This window comes from Etheostoma spectabile, chromosome 2 (assembly GCF_008692095.1).
Source record: "Etheostoma spectabile isolate EspeVRDwgs_2016 chromosome 2, UIUC_Espe_1.0, whole genome shotgun sequence".
Lineage (NCBI taxonomy): Eukaryota > Metazoa > Chordata > Actinopteri > Perciformes > Percidae > Etheostoma > Etheostoma spectabile.
The window spans coordinates 1,818,819-1,842,598 of NC_045734.1; positions in this window are offsets into that span (position 1 = coordinate 1,818,819).

Genomic DNA, 23,780 nt, shown 5'->3' on the forward strand with positions numbered 1-23,780 from the left:
TCGGTTATTTTGGTACTGAATTAACACATTATGTGCCACCACTACATTAGGTGTTGAAGCTATAGCCACTTTATGCATTCCTGTAAGATCGGAGAGTATTTCAAAACAAACCTGACAGGCCTTGTTGTGCCTAGTTACAGTTGCTAAGCCTTGATAGGACAATCGCTGTTTGTGAGAGGGGTTTAGTGAACAATCAATTTAACCGGTGTCAACAGCATGCTTACAAAGTCAGACAGCGTCCTTTAAAGTATCACTAACAATTAAAACATAACTTTGCACACCATGTATGGAAAGGACAGTCTATTAAAAGTGTAACCAGGCACTCTGTGGTGAGACTGCAGGCCCAGTTTGACCCCATCAAGTCTTAATGAGGTCCACTGAGTCGTTAACCTCCTCATTTAAATAACATGCATCAATATTAATAGGTTATTAATGACTCAAAGCAATTATGTGTACAGTGGACTGGACAGAGAGTGCCAAGCAGAGAAAACAGTGCAACTTTTAAGACTGTTCAATTAAGCATAATGTACATTTCCGCAGCACTTATTCCACAAATAGTCATGTCCTACTCACAAATCCACTGTTACACTGGGGCTTGAATGTTTGGGCACCCCTTGTAAAAAATTGTATTATTGTGCATAAAGAAGACAAGAAAAGATGGAAAAATGTATTTCCAAAAGGCCTCAAATGCCAGATTAGACATTTATATAATATGTCACAAAAAGTTAGATTTTATTTCCATCATTTACACTTTCAAAATAACAAAAAAATGGCGTCTGTGTGGGCACCCTGCAGAGTTTCTAGCATGCACAGCCCCCTTTAGAAAGTTGAGACCTGACAGTAGGCTCGTTCGAGATGAGCCAGGTCTGCGCAGAATCGATCACCGGCGATCGGCGCCCGTTGCATGCTGGTTAGATTTGTGTCCGACTTGATCCCGACTTGCTCTGACGTCATGCACACGTGGGCAACGGAAATCTCACGAGAGCAAGGCGGCCGCAGTTCTGAGACGCAGGCGGCGCAGTTGCTTTTCACCGACTGCAAGAGCCAGGCGGACCCAGAGCATGCTGGGAAACGCCGGCTTCTCAGCTGATTTAACACCTGATTGGTTTACAACATGATGACGTTTTATATAAACTTTTTACTGTTTTTGAATCGGAGGGATTTTAATTGCTATTTGTATGATTTAAAGACTTATTCTGTCCAGAACACATGTTGTGGCTGATAGAGACGTTTAGAAGCCAGAGACTAAATCCGTTCAGATCACGGATCATCTACAGTGTGTTGTTAATTAAAATCAGCAACAGATCGCATGTAGAGCACTTTGCCAGCTACTCTGTCATAACTAAAACAACTGGAGACTGTGTACCAGCTGGTATGTGGGTCTGATTATATTTTATTAAATCGGAATCGCACCACAGTGTTTTCATCACTTCCTGTCCAGCCTGAAGGCAGCTGGAATCGGCTGGAAACTGTCCGACTTTACCGCAGCTTTCTGTCACCGCCCCCCGCTGCTGCCGCCTGCTCTCGTCCACTTTACAGGCGAGGCGCAGTTCATCTCGAACGAGCCTAGTGTCATGGATTGTTCTCAATCATCGTCTGGAAAGACCAGGTGATGTCAATCTTAAGGTTTTAAATGCCCAGACTCATCTGACCTCGCCCCAACAATCAGCACCATGGCTTCTTCTAAGCAGTTGTCTAGAAAACTGAAACTGAAAATAGTTGACGCTCAGAAGCAGGAGAGGTCTATGAGCAGATAGCAAAGGGTTTTCAGATGCCAATATCCTCTGTTCGGAATGTAATTGAGAAATGGCCGTCATCAGGAACAGTGGAAGTTAAAGCAAGATCTGGAAGACCAAGAAAAATATCAGACAGAACAGCTGGCAGGATTGTGAGAAAAGCAAGTCCAAACCCACGTTTGACTCCACGATCCATCCAGACAGACCTGGCAGACACTGGAGTTGTGGTACACACACATTTACTGTCCAACTGGGACATTTTGGGACAGATTGCTGTGGACAAAGTAACTTTACAAAGCGCAAATTTAGTTCAGCGATGTATCCAGAAACGTTATAGTATTTGTTTGGGCAAACTAGATCGGTCCTTTTGGTACTGAATTAACACATTATGTGCCACCACTACATTAGGTGTTGAGGCTGTAGCCACTTTATATGTATTCCTGTAAGATCGGGGAGTATTTAAAAACAAACCTGACATGCCTTGTTGTGCCTAGTTACGGTTGCTAAACCTTGAAAGGACAATCGTTGTTTGTGAGAGGGGTTTAGTGAACAATCAATGTAACCGGTGTCAACTGCATGCTTACAAAGTCAGAAAGCGTCCTTTAAAGTATCACTAACAATTAAAACATAACTTTGCACACCATACAAACCTGACATGCCTTGTTGTGCCTAGTTACGGCCTAGTTACGGTTGAGATACTCGTACAAATATGGTCTTCATGGAAGAGTCATCAGAAGAAAAAATTAGCAAAAGTACGTTTGGAGAAGAAAGAGCACAGAATTTAAGGAAAATAACCTCTGTCTGACTGTTAAGCTGGGGGGGGGGGGGGTTAATCATGCTTTGGGATTGTATTGCAGCCAGTGGCACAGGAAACATTTCACGAGCAGAAGGAAAAATTGATTCAATTTTCAGCGTTAACTTGATGCCATCTGTGAAAAAGCTGAAGTTAAAGAGAGGATGGCTTCTACAAATGAATAATGATCCTAAACACACCTCAAAATCCACAGTGGATTACATCAAGAGACGTAAACTGAAGGTTTTGCCATGGCCTTCACAATCTCCTGACCTCAACATAATTGAAAATCTATGGATAGACCTTAAAAGAGCAGTGCGTGACAGACAGCCCAGAAATCGCAAAGAACTGGAAGACTTTTGGAAGGAAGAATGGGTGAAGATACCTCAAACAAGAACTGAAAGACATTTGGCTGGCTACAAGAAGCGTTTCCAAGCTGTGATACTTGCCAAAGGGCGGGGGGTGTGGGGGGGGTACAAGGTATAAACTCTGCAGGGTGCCCAAACCTTTGTAGATGCAATTTTTTTGTTTTCTGTTATTTTGAAATTGTAAATGATTGAAATAAAATCTACATTTTTGTGACACATTATACAAATGTGTAATCCGTCATTTGATGCCTTTTGGAAATTCTTCCATCTTTTCTTGGCTTCTTTATGCACAGTAATACCATTTTTAACCTGGGGTGCCCAAACTTTCAACCCCCACTGTAATAACTGATAACCCAACACAATCAGCCACAAGGGGCAGAAATAGGTTACACAATATCTACTGACGTTACTTACACAGGTAGATAAGCTAATTTTCAGCCCTTTCCAAACTCAACTACCAATGGCTGCTGATAAAAGGTAGGACTAGCAAAAACCATAAATGTTGACAATAAATTAACAGAAAAAAAACATTTAAAACCACGCAAGAAACTAAGTTGACATACTGCATTTACTGAAGTAAGTTAAAGCTGAAGATCACATAAATACAAAACACACTTTTACCCATAAGAGGTCCAATAAAATGAAATACATAATGGAGCTAATGTTAAGGCAACTTACCATGGAGCCGCCACATGCAGACTGTAAAAAGATATTGAGGCGCATACAACCAGGTTTCCATGGCAACCACTTTTACTTCTACAATAACTCTCTAGGAAAAAAAACTAATTCAAAACATGTTAAAAAGCAGAATAAAACCAGATAGTTAACAGAATGATAATCAAGGGATTGCTAATTTATCAATAAAATCAAATCCAAATGAATAGACAGTGACGGTGAAGGAAAGTGGAATTGTTGACTCCGCCACACTCAAGAGATGAGACATAATCCTGACGCCATTAATGCATGTCAGTAATATAAAAATGTTTCATTTAAATGTATTTACAATACAAGGACCCTACTTCTGAATTGAGACTGTACTGTATGAGTACTGCATTTGCGACAGGTTTCCACTGGACAGATGGTAACTGCGAGGTGAAGGATGTTCAGTTTGTGTAAATTCATACCGTCATGACGGTGGGTCAAACAGCAGTGAGCCCATTTATATACAGCGCCTTCACAGAAATGTCTACGCTAGCAGCAGTGAAAATAGCCTGTCTCTGAGTTGTGTATTTGTGCAAGTTTGTGTCTTCACAACACAGAGGTGAGTTCAGATCAGCCCAAGCCCAGAAGGTTCACGGGGGGGTGAAGCCCTCCACAGAGGGAGAAAGCTACACGAAAATCCCAAAAGCTGAAAAGCTGGTCCTAAGTAAAGGCTTAATCTCTTTATGTGAGCCCTCGTTTCATGTTGTGAGTGATGGATGCATGTGTGAACACCTGCTGTAAGGAAATGTTTATTTACAGGTTGCAAATCTGCAGCATCATAGCTTAACGATTTAGATGCAGCAGCACATTAAATCCAAGAGAATTATTCTTGGACTCAAACTTTAGGAATAACCTTCAGCTCTCCAGATAATAGTGTATAACACATGGGACTCTCGTGTCGGGACGCAACTTTTATAGTCAGACCGAAAGTGTGTTTCACTACCATTTTTTGCACACGTGAATGGATGAATTCTGTGGGCCTAAGTACCTTAGTGCAGGGATCGCCAAGCTGTTTAATGTAAAGTATTCTTAATCTGTGTTCAATATCCGCATTAAGCCTGCCATCATCTACTGAGCCAGCTCACCTATTTTTTCCTTTGTGCCGCATTCTGTGAATCAGAGGCAGAGTTGGGTGGGTCTTTGTGGAATGCCGATGGGGGGAAAAGTTAAACTACTGTAAATAACACGGTGTGCTCCTGTCAATGGCTGGTAAAGAGGTCATTTGGAGCATTGCCCAAAAAACTCTCTTGCATACTTCCTGTTACTGTGCCATAGGTTGAGCTACCGCATGCAAATGGTGGCCTAAGGTTGCTAATCCCTGCTTTAAACCCTATTCGCACTGGATTAGTATCATCTGGGGACCTCGTGTGATTTTGAAATTCCCCCTCACATCTGTGTTTAATGTGGCACACTTGGATCGAGGTCCTGTATTTTTGGGCCAGGCGTCTGGCCTCTGTAGAGGTTACCAGAGATGCCTCCACTATCCCCGCCGCGGTGGCACCCACACAGCATCACCGCCAGTCCTCGGACAAAGCCGCGGAGATTGCTTTGACTCGGGGACCGAGGTCTCCAATTGGGCAGTGGTCCAGACTAGGTTGATCATGAAAGGCGGCGTCCACCGCTGCACCCGCCATCCCATATCCATCTTTGCGAAAGAAGGATAAAAAGGCACACAGGAAATAAAAACCTTCAAATATTTTTATATGACCGAATCCCAGACATGTTGACTCCCACAGGACTAATATTATCACAGGACCTCAGTGTTCAGCTAAAGATGGTAGGTTTTTGGGGGGGAGGACTTTTACCTGACAGATTACAGACGGTTAGCACAGGATCAAGATCACAGACTGCCTCCGTGGTTATTAAAAATGACCAGGTAAAAGTAATCCCATGCAAATAGGTATTTAGTGTGATTACAGGTGCTGTTCTGTCCTCATTACAACCCCTTTGTGCAAGTTGACAGGCAGCTTTTAACTCCTCCTCTAATCACCACACTGGACGAAGGTGAATCGTTTACTCTTTAATGATGGTCAAAGGTAGGGTAAAACTGAAAACAAAGATATAATAAATGACTACTAATCTTCACATGTAATGAAATGGAATGACTATTTAAAGGATTTTAGTCACAATTTAGCTTAGACTATTCTGTTTACTACAGTCGGCATAAGTAAACATTTAGAAACTATAAAACATTTGATAACATACGTCTCATCTTACATAAAAATATTCTTCTATATTGAAAGATGACATGTTAAAGAACATTTACATACCGACGATGCTCGTTTATAGCTTGAACGTGAGCAGATGGCCTTAGATTGATTTACAAATGTAAACAATGCTGTCTGAAGACATTCCTGAGTGCTTCCTGATGACATCATCAAAAAATGCCACAGAACAAACTTGACTAACAGCGCAATTCTCTAGTCTACTGCTAGGGGGAGACAATGAGTAGCATTACAGAACAGAACACTCCCCGTCTGGTATCCCTGGATACCATTATTAAATATAGCATACATGTCCGAAAAGCAACCATAGTCTAGTCTTCGGATGGTAAAAGGAGGACCAACTCTGTAACTGGTCGCAGGAACACTTTAACCCCGTCTGGGTGAGCCACCTTCACTTCCACTTTGCGGACTCTACCGTCCTTGCCAGGAAACACTTCTGAGATTCGCCCTATAGGCCATGTGTTTCTTTTGGCTTGATTGTCCTTGATGAGCACTAAACTCCCTTTAGTGAGATTTGGTCTGTCGGACCGCCACTTCCTTCTTGGCTGCAGAGTGGACAGGTATTGTTTCCTCCATCTGTCCCAGAAGGTGTTAGCAAGACTTTGCACCTGTCTCCACTGACGTTTGTACAAGTCTTTTCCATCAAAGTCGCCTGGAGGAGCAAGAGAGGGACCAGTTTTTTGTGTCAACAGAGTTGCAGGAGTAAGTATAAATGGGTCATCTGGGTCTGTAGACACTGGCACAAGCGGTCTGGAATTTACAATGGCAGTCACTTCAGCCATCAAGGTGACTAGGACCTCATGGGTGATTTTTGAAGACACGTGCTGTAGGAACATTGAATCCAAGATCTTGCGTGTCAGCCCAATCATCCTTTCCCAAGCTCCACCCATATGAGAGGCGTGAGGGGGGTTGAACTCCCACACGCAGCCTTGATCTGTAAGGAACCTCTTCACTTTATCATTGATGTTGGAAGGGATCAGTAGCTCATGACAGGCTCCGACAAAGTTAGTTCCCCTGTCTGAATATAGTTTTTTGACGGGTCCGCGTATGGCAATGAACCTTCTCAAAGCACTGATAAAAGAAGAAGTGTCCATAGACTCGATGATTTCGATGTGGATGGCGCGGATGCTTTGACAGCAGAACAAAACCGCCCATCTTTTGCTGTCTGCATGACCTCCTCGGGTGCGTCGTGAAGAGACTGACCATGGTCCAAAGACATCAAGTCCAACGTATGAAAACGGGGGATCGGTGTTGAGGCGGCAGTCAGGTAAGTCAGCCATTTTCTGAGTTTCGCAGGCGCGCCGGAGTCTACGACAGGTGATGCATCTGAATATAAGACTGTTCACACACCTCTTTGCGCCGACAATCCACAAGCCGGCAGAACGAATAGCGCCCTCTGTAAAGAGACGTCCCTGATGTTGGGTTAGTTCGTGATAATGGCGCACAAGAAGAGTGGCAATGTGGTGACGACCAGGAACTATTATAGGTGTCTTCTCCTCGCTTCCTATACTAGCCTCTGTGATGCGTCCACCAACTCTAATGAGGCCGTTCTTGTCAATGAAAGGGCTCAGGGCTCTGATGGGACTGTCCTTTGGAAGAGATCTTTGATCCCTGATACACTGCATCTCTTTTGCGTAAGTCTCTTCTTGGACAGTACGTATTATTGTGTTTTGGGCCTTGGTGAGCATTTCCACTGTGTGACCTTGGGTGCAGTGGTGCCATCCGTTGCAACCATCATGAGGACCCTCTGCATGCTTCCTGTAGAGGCGGACTATATGGGTGAGACATGAAATGGCACGGGTGAGTAACTTCCAACTTGAGAAGCGGCAAAACCGTTGTGACCCAAGTGTGCTCTCGCTGGCAGTTGTACTCAGGGTAGACACAAGGGGGCGAACATCTAAGTCCTGTTCCGGATTCACTAGGTCGAAGGTGACCTGCTTGTTGTGTGTTTGCTCGGGCTGTGACAAGAAAGCTGGACCTGTAAGCCACATGGTGTCTTTGAGGCGTGCTGCTGAGATGAATCTTGTTGCGTGATCAGCAGGGTTGTTGTCCGTTGATACAAAGTGCCACTGTGTGGGGCTGGAGAACCTTCTGATCCGCTGCACTCTGTTGTTCACGAAGACATAAAATCTACGCTTGTCATTGTGGATGTAGCCCAACACTACCTTGCTATCCGTGAAGTAGCTGATGTCATCTATCTGAATGTCCAGTTCAGCAGTAATGAACTCTGCAATGTCCACTGCTAACACGGCAGCACATAGTTCTAACCGCGGGATGGTGAACTCTGGTCGGGGGGCTAATTTTGTTTTGCCTAGAACAAAGCTTATGTGGCAGTTTCCATCTTCATCAAAGAGCTTTAAGTAGGCCACAGCTGCTACTGACTTGACCGATGCGTCTGAGAAAATGCAAAGTTCTCTGCGTTGGGCTGCGGATGGGGAGACCTTTGTATAAGACCTAGGTATCTGTAGGTTTCTGAGTTCTTGGAGTGATTCCCTCCATGCTGTCCATAGCTGCTCTTTCTTGGCAGGCAGCGGTTCGTCCCAGTCATGACAGTCAACTGTTAATTCCCGGAGTATGGTTTTCCCCTGCAACAAGATTGGGGCGACAAATCCTAAGGGGTCATACAGGCTGTTAATGGTTGACAAGACTCCACGTCGCGTAAAGGGTTTGTGTTCGTCAGACACCTGAAATGTGAATGTGTCTTTTTTCAGGTCCCAGCTGACACCCAAACTTCGTTGCATAGGGAGATCGTCGGCTCCCAGACCTAGATCCTTTAGGTCGCTTGCATGGTCGGCCGAGGGAAAGGCCGCCATGACTTCTGCATTGTTTGACGCAATCTTATGCAGCCTGAGGTTGGAGCATGCCAGCATCTGCTGTGTCCTTTTGAGCAGGTCGATGGCAGCTGGAGCGGAAGGTAGAGATTTTAGTGCGTCGTCTACATAGAAGTTCCTCTCCACGAATCTTCTAGCATCTCCTCCAAAGATCTCTTCTCCTTCTTGTGCAGTCTTTCTCAGTCCAAAGATGGCTACAGCCGGTGAAGGACTGTTACCAAAAACATGCACACGCATTCTATATTCCTTGATGTCTCTGTTAAAGTCATTGTCTTGATACCACAGAAAACGTAAGAAGTTTCGGTGGTCTGGTTTGACGAGGAAACAGTGGAACATCTGCTGGATGTCTGCTGTGACAGCAACAGAGTCCTGGCGGAAACGAAGGAGCACACCTAAAAGGTTATTATTGAGGTCTGGACCAGTCAGGAGGACATTGTTAAGGGAGACGCCGTCGTGCTTGGCACTTGAGTCGAAGACTGCTCTGATCTGTCCAGGTTTCTTAGGGTGATACACTCCGAAAATAGGTAGGTACCAGCACTCCTCCTCAGGTCTGAGTGGGGGCGCTTCTTCTGCATGGTCATTCTGAAATATCTTTTGCATAAATGCAAAGAAGTGTTCTTTCAGCTCTGATTTCCTGTTGAAAGAGTGCTGCAGTGATCTGAAACGGTTAAGGGCTTGAGCTTTGTTGTTAGGTAGACGACGTCTCTGTGTCTTAAAGGGTAAGGGAGCCGTCCAACTGTTATCTTTATCTTTGTAAAACCCCTTTTCCATGATGTCTAGAAAGGCCATGTCTTCAAATGAAGGTGCAATTTTGTCGTCGTCTTTGGATTTCTGAAACACAGTGCATCCTATGTGGTCTTTGTTGTCCTTCCAGATGAGAGACCCAGTGTTGTCTTGTGTTTCTTTCACAAAGTAACGGTTGGGACAGGGCTTAAAGAGGGATGCTCGTCCATTTTCCAGTGTGTTAGTGTAGAAGGTGTTTACTGTGTCTGGTTTGTGGACGTTGCCAAGGCAGACACTGCCAACTATAACCCAGCCCAAGTCAAGCTTTTGTGCATATGGGGAGTCATGTGGGCCGTTAATCTGTTTACGCACCTTATGGACTCTGATGAGGTCTCTGCCAAGTAGCAACATTATAGGTGCCTGGTGACGTAAAGTTGGGATCTGTTTTGCGATACATTTTAGATGTGTGTGTTGAACAGCTACCTCTGCAGTGGGAATTTCAGATCGGTTGTTGGGAATTTGGTTGCACTCTATCAGGGTAGGAAGAGAGAGAGTGACTTCTTCATCTAAAGATTGTATTTGGAAGCCGTGCGCTCTTCTCCCCGACTTCTCCACTACTCCTGCACATGTCCTGAGGGAATATGGAGAATGGTCACCTTTAACATTGAAGAGCTCAAAGAATTCTGATCTCACTAGGGACCGGTTACTCTGTTCATCCAATATGGCGTACAGCTCGACTGCCTTATCATGTTGGCCTGTAGGGAAGACTCTGACCAAACAAATCTTAGAACAAGATCTTCCAGTCATGTCTCCGCCGCAAACTTCTGTACACTTTGACGTGACTGCAACGCTTGGACTGACACTCTCATCCTCCCCGCCATGCTCGGGTATAGGTTTTAGGGTCTTGGACCATGGAGCGGGCCCCGGGTGTAGAACCGAATTGTGACGGTCATCGTTGCACTCAGTGCATCTAACATTCTTTACACAGTTCTTTGCGAGATGAGATGTTGACGCACAACATTGGAAACAGATGCCACTTTGTTTCAGAAAGGCTTTCCTCTCCTCAAGGGGTTTCTCTCTGAATGCACGGCACTTGTAAAGAGGGTGGGGCTTCTTATGAATAGGGCATGTCCTTGCTGGGTCTTCTACTTTAGTGTGTGAAGGGTCAGGCAGTGTAACTGTGTCTGACGAAATGTCAGTCTTGTGGACTGATACAGGTGTACGGTAGCTCAAATTTTAGGAGTGTGTTTGTCTGTCTTGGTCTGATCTCCAGTACAAGGGGCAAACATGAAACTTGGGTCGTTGCGTGTCCTTGCTTGCTGGGAGACAAAGTTCACGAAGAAGGAGAATGGAGGAAAAGCAACTCTGTAGTTGTCTTTGTAGCTGGATCCTTGTGTCATCCATCTTTCTTGCAAAGCAAACGGTAGCTTCTGTACGATGCTGCTTATGCCCCGTGCTGTGTCAAGATATGTAAGGCCTGGAAGTTCACCTTCTGATTTTACAGCTTGTAGCTCCGTCAGCAAGTCTGCTAGCTCCCTGAGTTTCTGATTGTCTTTATTTGAAATCCTTGGAAAGTTATCCAGTCTCTTCCAAAGTGCGTCCTCGATGACTTCGGGCGCGCCATAGCACTCTTCTAGTCTCTCCCATACAACTAGCAGCCCCTGTCCTGGGTCATTAACGTGTACAGCTCTCAAGCGTTTTGCATGTTCTGTTGATTCTGGTCCTAGCCACTTTACTAACAAGTCTATTTCTTCTTTTGCGGTCAGATTAAGGCCTCTGACAGTGTTCAGGAAAGACGCTTTCCACGCCCTGTAATTTCCAGGCTTATCATCAAACTTCAACAGTCCTGTTGAAACAATTTCTCGTCTGGCAAGGAAGCTTACAAAGTCTGTCACATTTTGATTTTCATTAGATGAACCTCTTAGCACATTGTCGTGTTGGTCACTATGGACAGGCCTACTAGGTGGGTAGTGACGGTCATCACAAGCCCCTGTGTGACTCACATGATGTGCTTGTTGGTGGTTGGGTGTGGCTAATGGCAGGTGATAGCTGTCATACATCTTGTGACCCCAGTGCTCAGTGTGTGTGGGTTTCCTGTTTATCGTGGGAGAACATTTTTGAGAATGGTGTGTTTCAATCTGTGAGTCTTCGTTCCTTTCAGACTTGGTCTGCAGGGGTTGGTAAATGTGTGCTGTAGGTGCTTGCAGAGGGAGCGTTTGCTGAGGTTGGGTGGTAGTGAGGGAACTTTGTTGTTGTGCCCCTGGCTTTAGACCGCTGTCCAACATACTATGCTTTTGCACATATTCTTCAGTCATTTGCATGGCGTTGTGAGGTTGCTGCTCTAATCCACATCTTAGCTTAGAGTTCAGCCTATCATTTTCGTGCTCCAAAGCGGCCTCTAGAGCCTCTGCTTTAGCTAAGGCAGCAGCTGCTGTCTTTTCAGCATTAAGTTTATCCAATGATGCCTCCAATTGTGCCTTCTGAATTTTGATTTGCATCTCTTTTTCTGCGTATGCTACTTTTGCTCTGGCCGCTTCGGCTTCTGCGCGTGCCATGGCTGCGGCTGCACCAGATCTGCTGGAGCGGCTGGATGTGTGGGAAGCTTGAGATCTGGTTTTCCATGAGCCGGTTGACTGTGTATCTTCCTGGAACATTGTGTGTGCTGGCTACCTTTATTCCAGCGATACAGCGTTTGAGGGTCCAGGTCTGCTGTAGATCAGCTAGCTTATGAGCCGTCGTTTTACTGTTCTGTCCTCATTACAACCCTTTGTGCAAGTTGACAGGCAGCTTAACTCCTCCTCTAATCACCACACTGGACGAAGGTGAATCGTTTACTTCTTTAATGATGGTCAAAGGTAGGGTAAAACTGAAAACAAAGATATAATAAATGACTACTACATCTTCACATGTAATGAAATGGAATGACTATTTAAAGGATTTTAGTCACAATTTAGCTTAGACTATTCTGTTTACTACAGTCGGCATAAGTAACATTAGAAACATATAAAACAATTTTGATAACATACGTCTCATCTTACATAAAAATATTCTTCTATATGAAAGATGACATGTTAAAGAACATTTACATACCGCGATGCTCGTTTATAGCTTGAACGTGAGCAGATGGCCTTAGATTGATTTACAAATGTAAACAATGCTGTCTGAAGACATTCCTGAGTGCTTCCTGATGACATCATCAAAAAATGCCACAGAACAAACTTGACTAACAGCGCAATTCTCTAGTCTACTGCTAGGGGGAGACAATGAGTAGCATTACAGAACAGAACAGGTGCACATGAGTGAATATTCACATGCAAATGATATGTCCCTTTCATTGTCTCACTGCCCTATGTGGCCATCATGCCAGTTTGGCTGAAGAGGAGAGGGGCTTTTGTAAAAAGGCATTTTAGCCTTTAATAGACAGGACAGCTGTAGACAGGAAAGTGGGGAGAGAGGGGGAAGACATGCAGCAAATCATGGGACTTAAAGCTACCCAGGCGCCAAACAGTATTCTATCATTCTGACGATGTAGGAAAAGTCGTGGCAGAGGGGAAACAGCAATAACAACGATGGAATAATTGTGTTTAATGGTGTGGGCTATGATGGTTCTACTGCTAATCCTTATTTCAGCAATTTTGTTTGAAACGTTTGCTTTTAACTCCCATAAAAGCTGACTTTTAGGCAATATGGGTCATGCTCCCAAAAACGTTTAATCCAACACTTACCAAAAAGCCACTGCCTGTTCCGTCTCACATAAAAAAACATCATCCAATGGTTTGCAATGAATGAGTAGTACTTCCAATGACAATTAACCTGATCATATCATTAAAACTCATAGTTCCCTTTAGCTGTTTGATAAATTAATTCCGATGTTAGTAGTTCAAATAAGGCAGAGTGATGGGGGCTCTTTCTGAACAAAACCTTTACATTCTGAACCAGTTAAAATATGCATCTTGTGGTTTGAAGTTGGCATGGTTAAAGTTGGGACCAGATACAGATTGGACGAAATGCATTACAGGCAAGAATTCACTTTTAGAATCTTAAAGAGATAACATAAGAAATTCCCAATTTTGTGATCAATTAATGCTATCTATCCACAGTGTCTATAACAGTAGACATACTCAAGCAATGGTGTAGTGCAGTAAATATAGAGGAATGCGTTCTGTAATAAGCAAAAGATGGCCCAAACTTGTTAGATAGCAGCTTGGTGTTGTGGATTAGAGGACTGAGGCAGTCTTTGAATATTCCATGAAAGCATAAATCTGTGCCTCCATGTGGTGTTTTCCCTCTGCTGTGTCCAGATGTTAATTGTCATAGCGAGCCACAATTACAACAATCAAAGCCCTTGTGTTGTGGCAGCATTTTACTGGACACATGAAAACAGTCGGTGCATTTTCCACTTCAAAAAGGAGCTGTGTGGATCCTCAGCACTTAAAAAAATACCATATGGTCCTTGCAGATTTAGTGTCAGTTTTTTCAGGGTGCATGTTTCTTGCTGGAGGAGGGACCAAAAAGAGAAAACAGAAACACACTGGTTTCTTTGCCGTCGTTATTTCTCCCCCCCAACTGCAGGGAAATGTTTCAAAATCAACTCATTTATTTCAGCTCATATGCCTGATGGACAAGAATTGAGAGGGTTTTGTATGTTGAAAATCACAATAGGGACAAAATATGTGGCACCTGAAATACCTCAGACATGTTTTTAAAGGACTTCTCATAGAAAGTATACTACATGTCCATTGCGACACTGCATTAAAAGGTAATGTTGCAATGTCTTAGATTGAAGGTTTTTTTCACTCGTCCAAATATAATTTGCTGTATATTTACAGATTTTCATTTCTCTGGGTCGCTTTTATTCAACTTGAATACATTCAATGTTGCAAGTACTTTTGTGACTCTGCTTTTTGTTGTACTTTCATTTCGAGATACGGTAGATGTCTTACAGTTTTTCTCAGTCGCTTTGGTACATTTCTCAAATCCTCCTTGACATTTGCAAAACTACAGAAGAGGATAAGAGCCACTGTTCTGACTTTATTCTCAGAATTCTGACTTTAAATTTAGAATTCTGATATTTTTTTGGCCAGTTGATGGTTCATGAGATGCACCTTTGTGAGAGAAAGTCAAGATTCACCTGGAAACAATTTACCAATTCAGGAAGCTTTAGAAAAAAAGTTGAATGGAAATGTGTAGAAATATACTTGACATATTATGACAACTTGTTTAATCATTTTGCATGTAAAGACTTATGCAATGAACTAATGAATAAGTGTTGTGGGGGTTGAGACTATTCAGCGGAGATCCATTAGAGTACATTTTGATCGACATGACATAAGCAATTGATAATGTAGGAAACAGCAGAGAATTGTACATACTCATTTGTATGGATGTACCAAAGCATTTGCAACTTGTTCAAAGAAATGAGGACCTGCTTTTTTGATGTGCACAAGTGACACAAGGATGTGACGCTTGAACAGGTAGTTTTGAGAATTTCAATTCTGATCTGAGAAATGTAGCAAAGTGACTGAGAAAAACTGTGCATTTCCTTCGTAATGGTCTTAAAAAGTCTTAAGTTTGATTTGTTGAAACCTGCAGAAACCCTGGATTGTTATTCAAAGAGTCTGACAGCCTAATGGAAAGGATTTCTACAGAGATAGACCTTTTTGTTAAAGAGTAAAATCCTTTTAGTTTACCATGAAACTGCTCCGAAATCGGATCCGACTCCATTTAAGATCCAGCATATCTCCACGTGTAAATGGGTGAATTAAGAGTTCATTTCAACCGGACCAGAGTGGTGATCGTTGGAACAGTGGAAAGATGAACCAAGATGGATTTTGATGGTTTTACATAGTTTCTGTCGACTTTGAATGAAGTGTGTTTCACGATGATAAAAGCCTGGATTATTAACATGGAGTGTGGTAGGCAGATTGTTGCTCGCAGCTGTCACTTACACTAAAACGTATGAAAATAGGGTCCATGCGCCTCGGGAATATCACCTGGTAGAGCGTGCTCACATATACAGAGGCTCAGTCCTCACCGCTGCGGCCGCGGGTTTGATTCCAACCTGTGGCTCTTTGCTGCATGTTATTCCCCATCTCTCTCCCCTTTCATTTCTAAGCTGTCCTATCCAATAAAGGCCAAACAAAATCATCTTAACAATAAAAGAAAGCAACCAAAATAGGGTCCCGGATGAACAAATAAACAAGTTACCCTTTAATATGACCACATACTGTAGAATGGCAAGCCATGCTGTGTTGGGGATTGGCAATATAGGGATGCTAAGGCAATTACCGGCCAAGTGACAGTGATCAATATGCATGTTATCAAGTCAAGTGTCCACAGTAAAAATGGCATTGGTATTTACCCGGGAAGAGCCATATTCTCTGACATGCTATTCCTGGCACAATGACTTGCTCTTTTTCGGAAGCTCATGAAAATCTAAGCTTTCATACTGTCAGAAGGAGGCCAATATTAATATATTTCCAAACTGACTGACTGCCGTACTGCTGCAAGAGACAGGGGAAAGAAAAAATATATACTATTGACTGCCGCTTAGCGACAGCAGAAAGAGAGAAATTAATGAAAAGAGGAGTGTGCGTTTTTTATGGCTGCATTGTAAATTAGTGGGACACAAACAAATACAATCTCAATTTGAGATAGGCAAACCTAACGGGAAAACTCCCGGGACCCAGAAGGACCAAAGGACCAACCGAAGCAATCACAATTATGGCTGTTTATGATCAGCACAATGCATGTGAATACCTCTGCATGCCTAGCATAGGGTTAGCAACATCTACAAGTTACCATCATGATTGACAGTAACGAGGATGGGTTCACGGTAACCGTGGCAACAGTTGCATAGCATGAAAGATGCCCAGGTCCGTCTTTTGTCCTTATTAATAGCCAGCTAATGACAACCCCAACATGGAGTCAGAGATGGCAGAGAGTGGTTTGAATCAGAGAGTCTCAGCAGCACTGCAGACTTTCCGCAACAGCATTCAGCCTCAGAGTTTCTTGGTAACAATAGCTTTCACCAGAACCCCCTCCCACAGTTCCATTATATTTCTCATGCTCACAAAATAAACCTTTGAAGCACAGCTGTAACAGTCCAAACCACTGGAACACAGAATTGGCCGGGGACCAGCATGTGTGGGAGAGGCAGGGTTATTATAGTAAACTAAAATGAAAATAAGCCTTTCTCTTTTTCTTTTTTGTAAACTGAAACTAAATAGAAACTAAAACATTCAATGAAAACTAAAATGAAATAGGGCTGCAAGTAATGGTTACTGTCATTGTTGAAAAATCTTTTTTTTCTTTGGTCTATGAAATCAGAAAATGGTGAAAAATCTCCATCAATGCAGGGTGTAATTTCTGAAAAAGGTGGATGGAGTGGGGGGGGGGGGGTTAAACATACAGTCATTGAATCCCCTGTTCAATACCATAGATAGAGCCACTTATTTATGAACTTTTGTCCTCAATGGAAAATAATCTCAAAATGAAATGACAACATGGTGTCAACGTAAAACACAGTTTTTCAATTCAATTTTATTTATGGTATAAATTTATAACCAGAGTTATCTCGAGACACTTTACAGATAGAGAAAGTGTAGACCACACTCCATAATTTAAAAGGACCCAACAGTTCTAGTAGTTTCCTCCAGAGCAAGCAACAGTGCGACAGTGGTGAGGAAAAACTTCCTTTGAGGCAGAAACCTCGGTCAGACCCAGGCTCTTGGTAGGCGGTGTCTGACGACCTGTTGGGGTTAGAATGAAGAGTGGCAATAAAAGTCACAGTAAAAGATAATGACACACTGACTAAAGATAGTAGTGAGTAGTAGTTCACTGAAAAAAATAACATGTGGATTAACTAATTCAATAGTGGACATTGGTTGCACACAGTGTTTTGCTTTGGCAGCAGATTAAACAATTGAGTTAAATAACACAAGTATTCATGTTCAATTCACCTGTGTATTTTGTGTTGATACAGAGTGATTGAAACATGTTTTGATAAGTAATTGTGCTCTTGGAACATTTAATCCTTCACAATTTCATCACGTTATTTCAACACTATTCAATAATTTTACTCCAATACTATTTGGTCACTTAAATACTCAAATTTTTTCATAATATATAGTAGATATTCTAGTGTCAATTACACAATTTGTTTGGCACTAAAACAGATTGTATTGTTCTCTAAGATGGTTGCCTGTAACCACTAGTAACCTTTCAAAAGAAAATGTCTAATTTCACTGCAGTGACAATAGGTAAGAATTGAACTGACATTACTGTTTACTGTAAAACAATTCAACAGTGAACAAGTAACGTCAGTTTTCAGTGTTTACCAACTCAGTCACAATGGAAACTGGACATTTTTCTTTTGAAAAAGGTTTCTGACAACCATCTTTGAGAAGAACAATACAAACATAATGTTCAAGGTCTCTATTGTCGAGATTAAATTAAGTAACAATTGTAATTTAACACTTCAATGTAACTATAAAACAGATTTAAAATGCAAAAACATGAGTTACCATTCCAGCAATAATTTATTTTAATGTCTAATACCTTTCTATTAACGCTCTTTATCATTAAAATGACCCATTTTTACCAGTTGCATTTGCAGTTGCAAAACCTTTATTCAAGAGCCCAAACTTCCAACACTCACAAAGAATCTGGTCATTAACTGACATTCAAGGTTTAAGTGTCACTTACAGACACAGGTAAATATTTCAAAAATGTTACGCTGCCTTCAGTCCGGCCATGAATTCATCCTGTACATACATTGGCTTGCATAAGCATAAACCATCTCTGGTCCCACAGGTAGGGGCTGCACACAAAGAAAAAATGTTCCCTATAAGAGCCAAGTCTGAGTTGTATTCTTAGAAGTATTAAAACTCTTTACTGCAACTTAATTAACCTAAAGATCCGGTTTCACACGGCCCTGATGGCAGTATTCAGACTGTGTACAGTTCTCAATCCCTTCACCTGTAAGACAGATAGAAACTAAGACTGAAGAATGCTGCCAATCAGAGTCTTGTAGAGGGGAAAATAACTGGCCCGTCCACATGGCCGTAAAGGAACGAACACTTGGCCTCACGTGCACAACAACAGTGAGCTCTCCTTACTGGAGGAGGTCTGTCTTTAAGCTCTGGGCTTTCCTTGAGAGTTAAGTCACATCCAACTCCATTAAAACCTTTTGAATCCTTCAAAAGTGTAGCGGAGCTGTAACGGATACCTCATCTTCAAAGAGTAACAAAGTCCAAACAGCAAGGCTGTGATGGGCCATGCTGTCCAAATCTTGAAGAACCACCACACCCTCGATGATGATGCAACATCAGAAAAGTCATTGCCTGGCGTCTGTTTGGTGACGTAAATTCCCACTGTCGTTTTCATGATGGCACTCAGCGCAGTGGCCTCAGTCATGTCCTGGTTAAAGATAAAAACATTTCTTGAAGCTTTAAAAATAAATAAAATAAACTGATTGCATTTGAATGCAGCAATTGCTAGGAGCCTTCAATCTTTACAAACTAATGTAAAGATTGAATTTTCATCTACATTTTTTCTGGACTTGTTTTCATGTTCTTGGATTTTTATCATTAACCTGGATTTATCCAAGTCCCAATTCTGCCCTTGTCAGATGAGGGTCAGTGTAGTGTAGAAAGATGGTGGAATTTTCCTTCTTTCAATAAATTTGAATTGTTTGTCACACTGCCTTATTCCTAATGTAAGAGACAATGTGTCAGAGGGGTCAAAATAGGTTTTTTTTCACTTTCATAATGGGGGACTTTGGAGAAAAAGTGGACTGTTTTGACCATTTGTTATAATCTCACCGTGTACTCCGCTCCAAGACGTCGGGATTCTCATTCAGATAGATGCAGTCCTTTAATGTGGGACTCCCTTCTGGCATCAATGTCATCCTTAAGAATAAAACAAGAAAATAAAGATATTGAACTCAAATTTTCAGTAGCACAGAAGAAAGTGATCATAGACTGACTTCAGTCAGCATGTGACACCAGTACCTATAAAACAACAGGACTACCTGTTTGGACTGGACTTTATATCATCTCCAGGGATGAGATGTATATACATATATGTTTTTTTATATTTGAAGAAAAAAAATTCTCACAGTGGGACAGTGAATGCATGATTAAAATGTATCAGTAATCAGTACTCACAGGTAAAGGGAGTTGCGCTCAGCAATGCCTGCATATACATCTTATACTGACCTAATGCAATGCAGATCCACTTTATAGTTAAACAATGTAGAGTTGAAGGTTCTTACTATCATCATGGCAGCTATGACTTTCAGCTTTTTTCCCTGCTCCCCGGCCGCTTTGCAAACACTTTGATTGTAGAGGCATGGCTGGGATGCTCTTAAACTCTGCGTTTATCTGAAACATGAAAATATTTTCACAGAATTTAGAAGACATTTCTAACATCAAATCTATACCTGCCCGCCATATCATGGCGTGTACTGTGCATGGTTAATCATCTGGGCTCTGCTATGGAATATTTGAAACACATCCTAATAAAGTCAAGCATTACTTTCACACATCTCATTACACAACTAGTCAAGGCAGAAATTTTTTATTACCTCCGTTGCATCAAAAAGGGCGGTTGTTTGAAATTTGCAATCCGAGAACACTCACGTTACAACCTCATTAAACTTCTAGCCCTATTCATTGTGAAAGTGGAAACAACGAAGGATTCAAAATTAGGGTAAACACGGTTCAAGCAGGCCACATTTTAATATTTAAAATGTAATTTTATATACAAAATTAAGAGCAAATACAACGTCCTGGTCTCACCACAAAACTTGAGCCCACGATCCATCAACTGACTCCAGGTGAAATGCAGAGTTGAGTTTGTCTGTCAATCTGCAGCAAAAACAGGAAAAATAATCTAGTCATTACAAAACTATATTTCAAGAAACATACATTAGGTGTACACTCACTGGCAACTTTATTTAGGTACACTGCATACAACATTGTAAAATATCAAATAATGAATGTGATTATTGCCTTCTCTAATGTGAACAGAGACTAACCATGTTCCATGTTCAAACACTGGGCTGACCGTGCAAAGCCAGCAGCTTGTGTCCCAAAAAGAGTTGTGTAGGCTACGTCAAGTAGTGGCAGGCCACCACTACGTGGTTATTAGGCTCCTACCGCTGCTTTACACAGAGCAGACCGTTAATGTGTTTTTTTGAATTTCCTCTCCGTCTGCTCATGGTCCCATTGCACGGTGTGTGTGTGTGTCGTCGCTAACTTAACGTCGCTGATAACGTTAGCTAAGGCTGCTCGACGGCCAAATCTTACTAACACTACGGTCACGGTGCAATTTACACACAATGTAACTGAACAGTCAGTTGGCAAACCAATACTAACAGAAACAGACTAATGAACACCGCAAAGTTAAATGTAAGATGAACGGCTCCCGCGCAAAAAACTAGCTAGCTAATTCAAATAAAACATGGTGATAAAATAGCGCGAGCAAAGAAACTCACGGTGCCTATTTAACGTTACGTAGTAACTCTCAAGACATTAAACTACATTTGGCTGAGCTTTATCAACAGTATTTAATTAGAAAATCCATATACTTACCGACCGAATAGTGGCGTGGAGTACAGGACGACGAGCCCTGTGACCGTTACCTGCTTCTTCTGGCAACAATGTAAAGCGCGCCAGACGAGATCACGTGCGGTATCACGAGAATTACATCGCTTCTTTATTGACTCACTTCATGCCAACATGATCTGAACAAATTCACGTACCCTCTTTGCATATTATGTAGTTTCTACACTATAGAGTTACGTTTAACTTTAAAACATGAGTTAATTGTGTTAAATGCATCCAAGACATTTACATAAATCCAAGAGTAGGCCAGTCTCCTTTTTTCAGTGTTCATGGCATAGCAGTGAGGACAGGAGAGTTTTAAGTTTACTCTTAAATTTGGTGACAGTGTCTCCCCCCCCCCCCCCCCCCCCCCCCCCCCCCCCCCACCGAACTCAGCCCGGAAGCTGATTCCACAGAAGAGAAGCCTGATGGCTGAAGGCTCTGGCTCCCATTCTACTTTTAGAGACTCTAGGAAACACAAGTAGCTCTGAATTCTGGGAGTCCAGCGCTCTAGTGGGAGAATAGGGCACTAAGAGCTCTTCAAGTTAAGATGGTGCTTGACCATGTAGAGCTTTGTGGGTCAGGAGAAGGATAATGACAATTTTATGAGATTCTTTAATGATAAAATTATAACAATTAGAGATAAAAACTCATCACGGTTCACCTTTAACCGCAGTAGCACTGGAAAGAACGACAAGACCTGACATATACTTAGACTTCTTCTATTCTATAGACCTTCAACACTTAATGTCAAAGGTCTCGTAAGCTAAGCCATCTACCTGTCTCTTAGACCCCATCCCAACAAGACTACGCGTTACTCGTGGTTAACACTCCATCATTAGATATGATCAATAAGTCTCTATTAACAGGTTATGTGCCGTGGTCATTTAAAGTAGCTGTGATAAAACCTCTACTGAAAAAACCCTCCCTCGACCCTGAGCTCTTAGCAAACTATAGATCTATATCTAATCTTCCCTTTCCCTCCAAGATCCTTGAGAAGGTAGTCATGAATCAGTTATGTGACTTTATACATAGCAATAGTTTATTTGAGAACTTTCAGTCAGGATTTAGAAAGCATTATACCAAAGAGAAGGCACTGGTGAAAAGTATTAATGACCTTCTAACTGAATTGCATTTGTTGGTTTAAGTCATATTTATCCGATCAATCACAATTTGTTAATATTAACAATAAATCCTCCAAGTACGCTAAAGTTAGCCATAGCGTTCCACAAGGCTCAGTGCTTGGACCAATTCTATTCTCCTTATATATGCTTCCTCTAGGCAATATTATTAGGAAACACTCAACTAACTTTCACTGTTATGCGGATGACACTCAAAACCAGTCAGTTAGCTAAACTTCAAGCATGCATAAATGATATAAAATACTGGATGACCTACAATTTTATGATGTTAAACTCAGACAAAACTGAAGTTATTTTGGTTGGCCCTATACACCTCCAGACTTCATTATCCAAAGATATAGCTACTCTGGATGGGATTGCCCTGGCCTCTAGCACTACTGTCAGAAATCCAGGAGTTACTATTGATCCGGATATATCCTTTATAGCCCATCTCAAACAAACCTCAAGAACAGCCTTTTTTCATCTTCACAACATTGCCAAAATTAGCAACATCCTGTCTCGAAACAATGCTGAAAAACTAATCCATGCATGTGTTATTTCCAGGCTGGACTACTGTAATTCTTTATTATCAGGATGCTCAAATAAGTCCCTTAAGACTCTCCAGCTGATCCATAATGTTGCAGCGCATGTTCTGACAAGAACTAAGAAAGGAGATCATATTTCTCCTGCATTAGCTTCTCTGCAAAATCCAAGATTGAATTTTAAAATCCTTCTCCTGACCTACACTAAAGGGTCAAGCACCAACGTTTCTAGAAGAGCTCATAGTACCACTAGAGGAATACGCTCCCAGAATGCAGAGTTACTTGTACCAGCTCCCATTCTGGGTTTGAGGGCCAGACACTGTCACCACATTTAAGAGTAAACTTAAAACTCTCCTCTTGGATTAAGCTTATAGTTAGGGAGTGATGAGTCACAGCATCCGTATAATACCACATAATCAATAATATCATAAAAGCAGAAGGAGGCAGGCCAGTACAGCCCCATCCGGTTGGGGAGAGTTCTAGCCCGACCAGGCTCCTCTCTTTACCCTGTCTCTCTTAATTATGCTGTTATAGTTCTAGACTGCCGGGGGACTTCCTTCCTTTGCTACATCCACCTGTGCTCTGCTATGCCACGCTACACCCTGTAACGCCCTGCAGTGCCCTGCTATGACGTGAACTACTACAACTACCATTTGTAGCCACTGTTCCATTCTCTTCATCTTTTAGTGTGACTATTATTGCCACTATTCATCACACCCCCAACTAGCACCGTCAGACACCACCTACCAAGATCCTGGGTCTGTCCCATATTTCTCCCTAAAAGGGAGTTTTTCCTCACCACTGTCGTACTAAATGCTTGTTGGGTGAATTACTACAATTGTTGGGTATTTGTAGTATAGTATTATCTGTAAAGTGTCATGAGATAGCTCTTGTTATGATTTGATACTACAAATAAAATTTAGTTGAATTAAAATAGCACAAAGGTATAACTTTAAACATCATGGCTACTCTCCAACCATGTATCCTGTACGTGTTTATACCTAGATACCTCAGAGACATTATACCTGGCCCTGACAAAAAAAAAACTAAAACTGCTTTAAACTCAAACTGAATGAATAAAATTATAACTACCCAAATTGGAAATAATTATTGACAGTTATTTGCAAAGA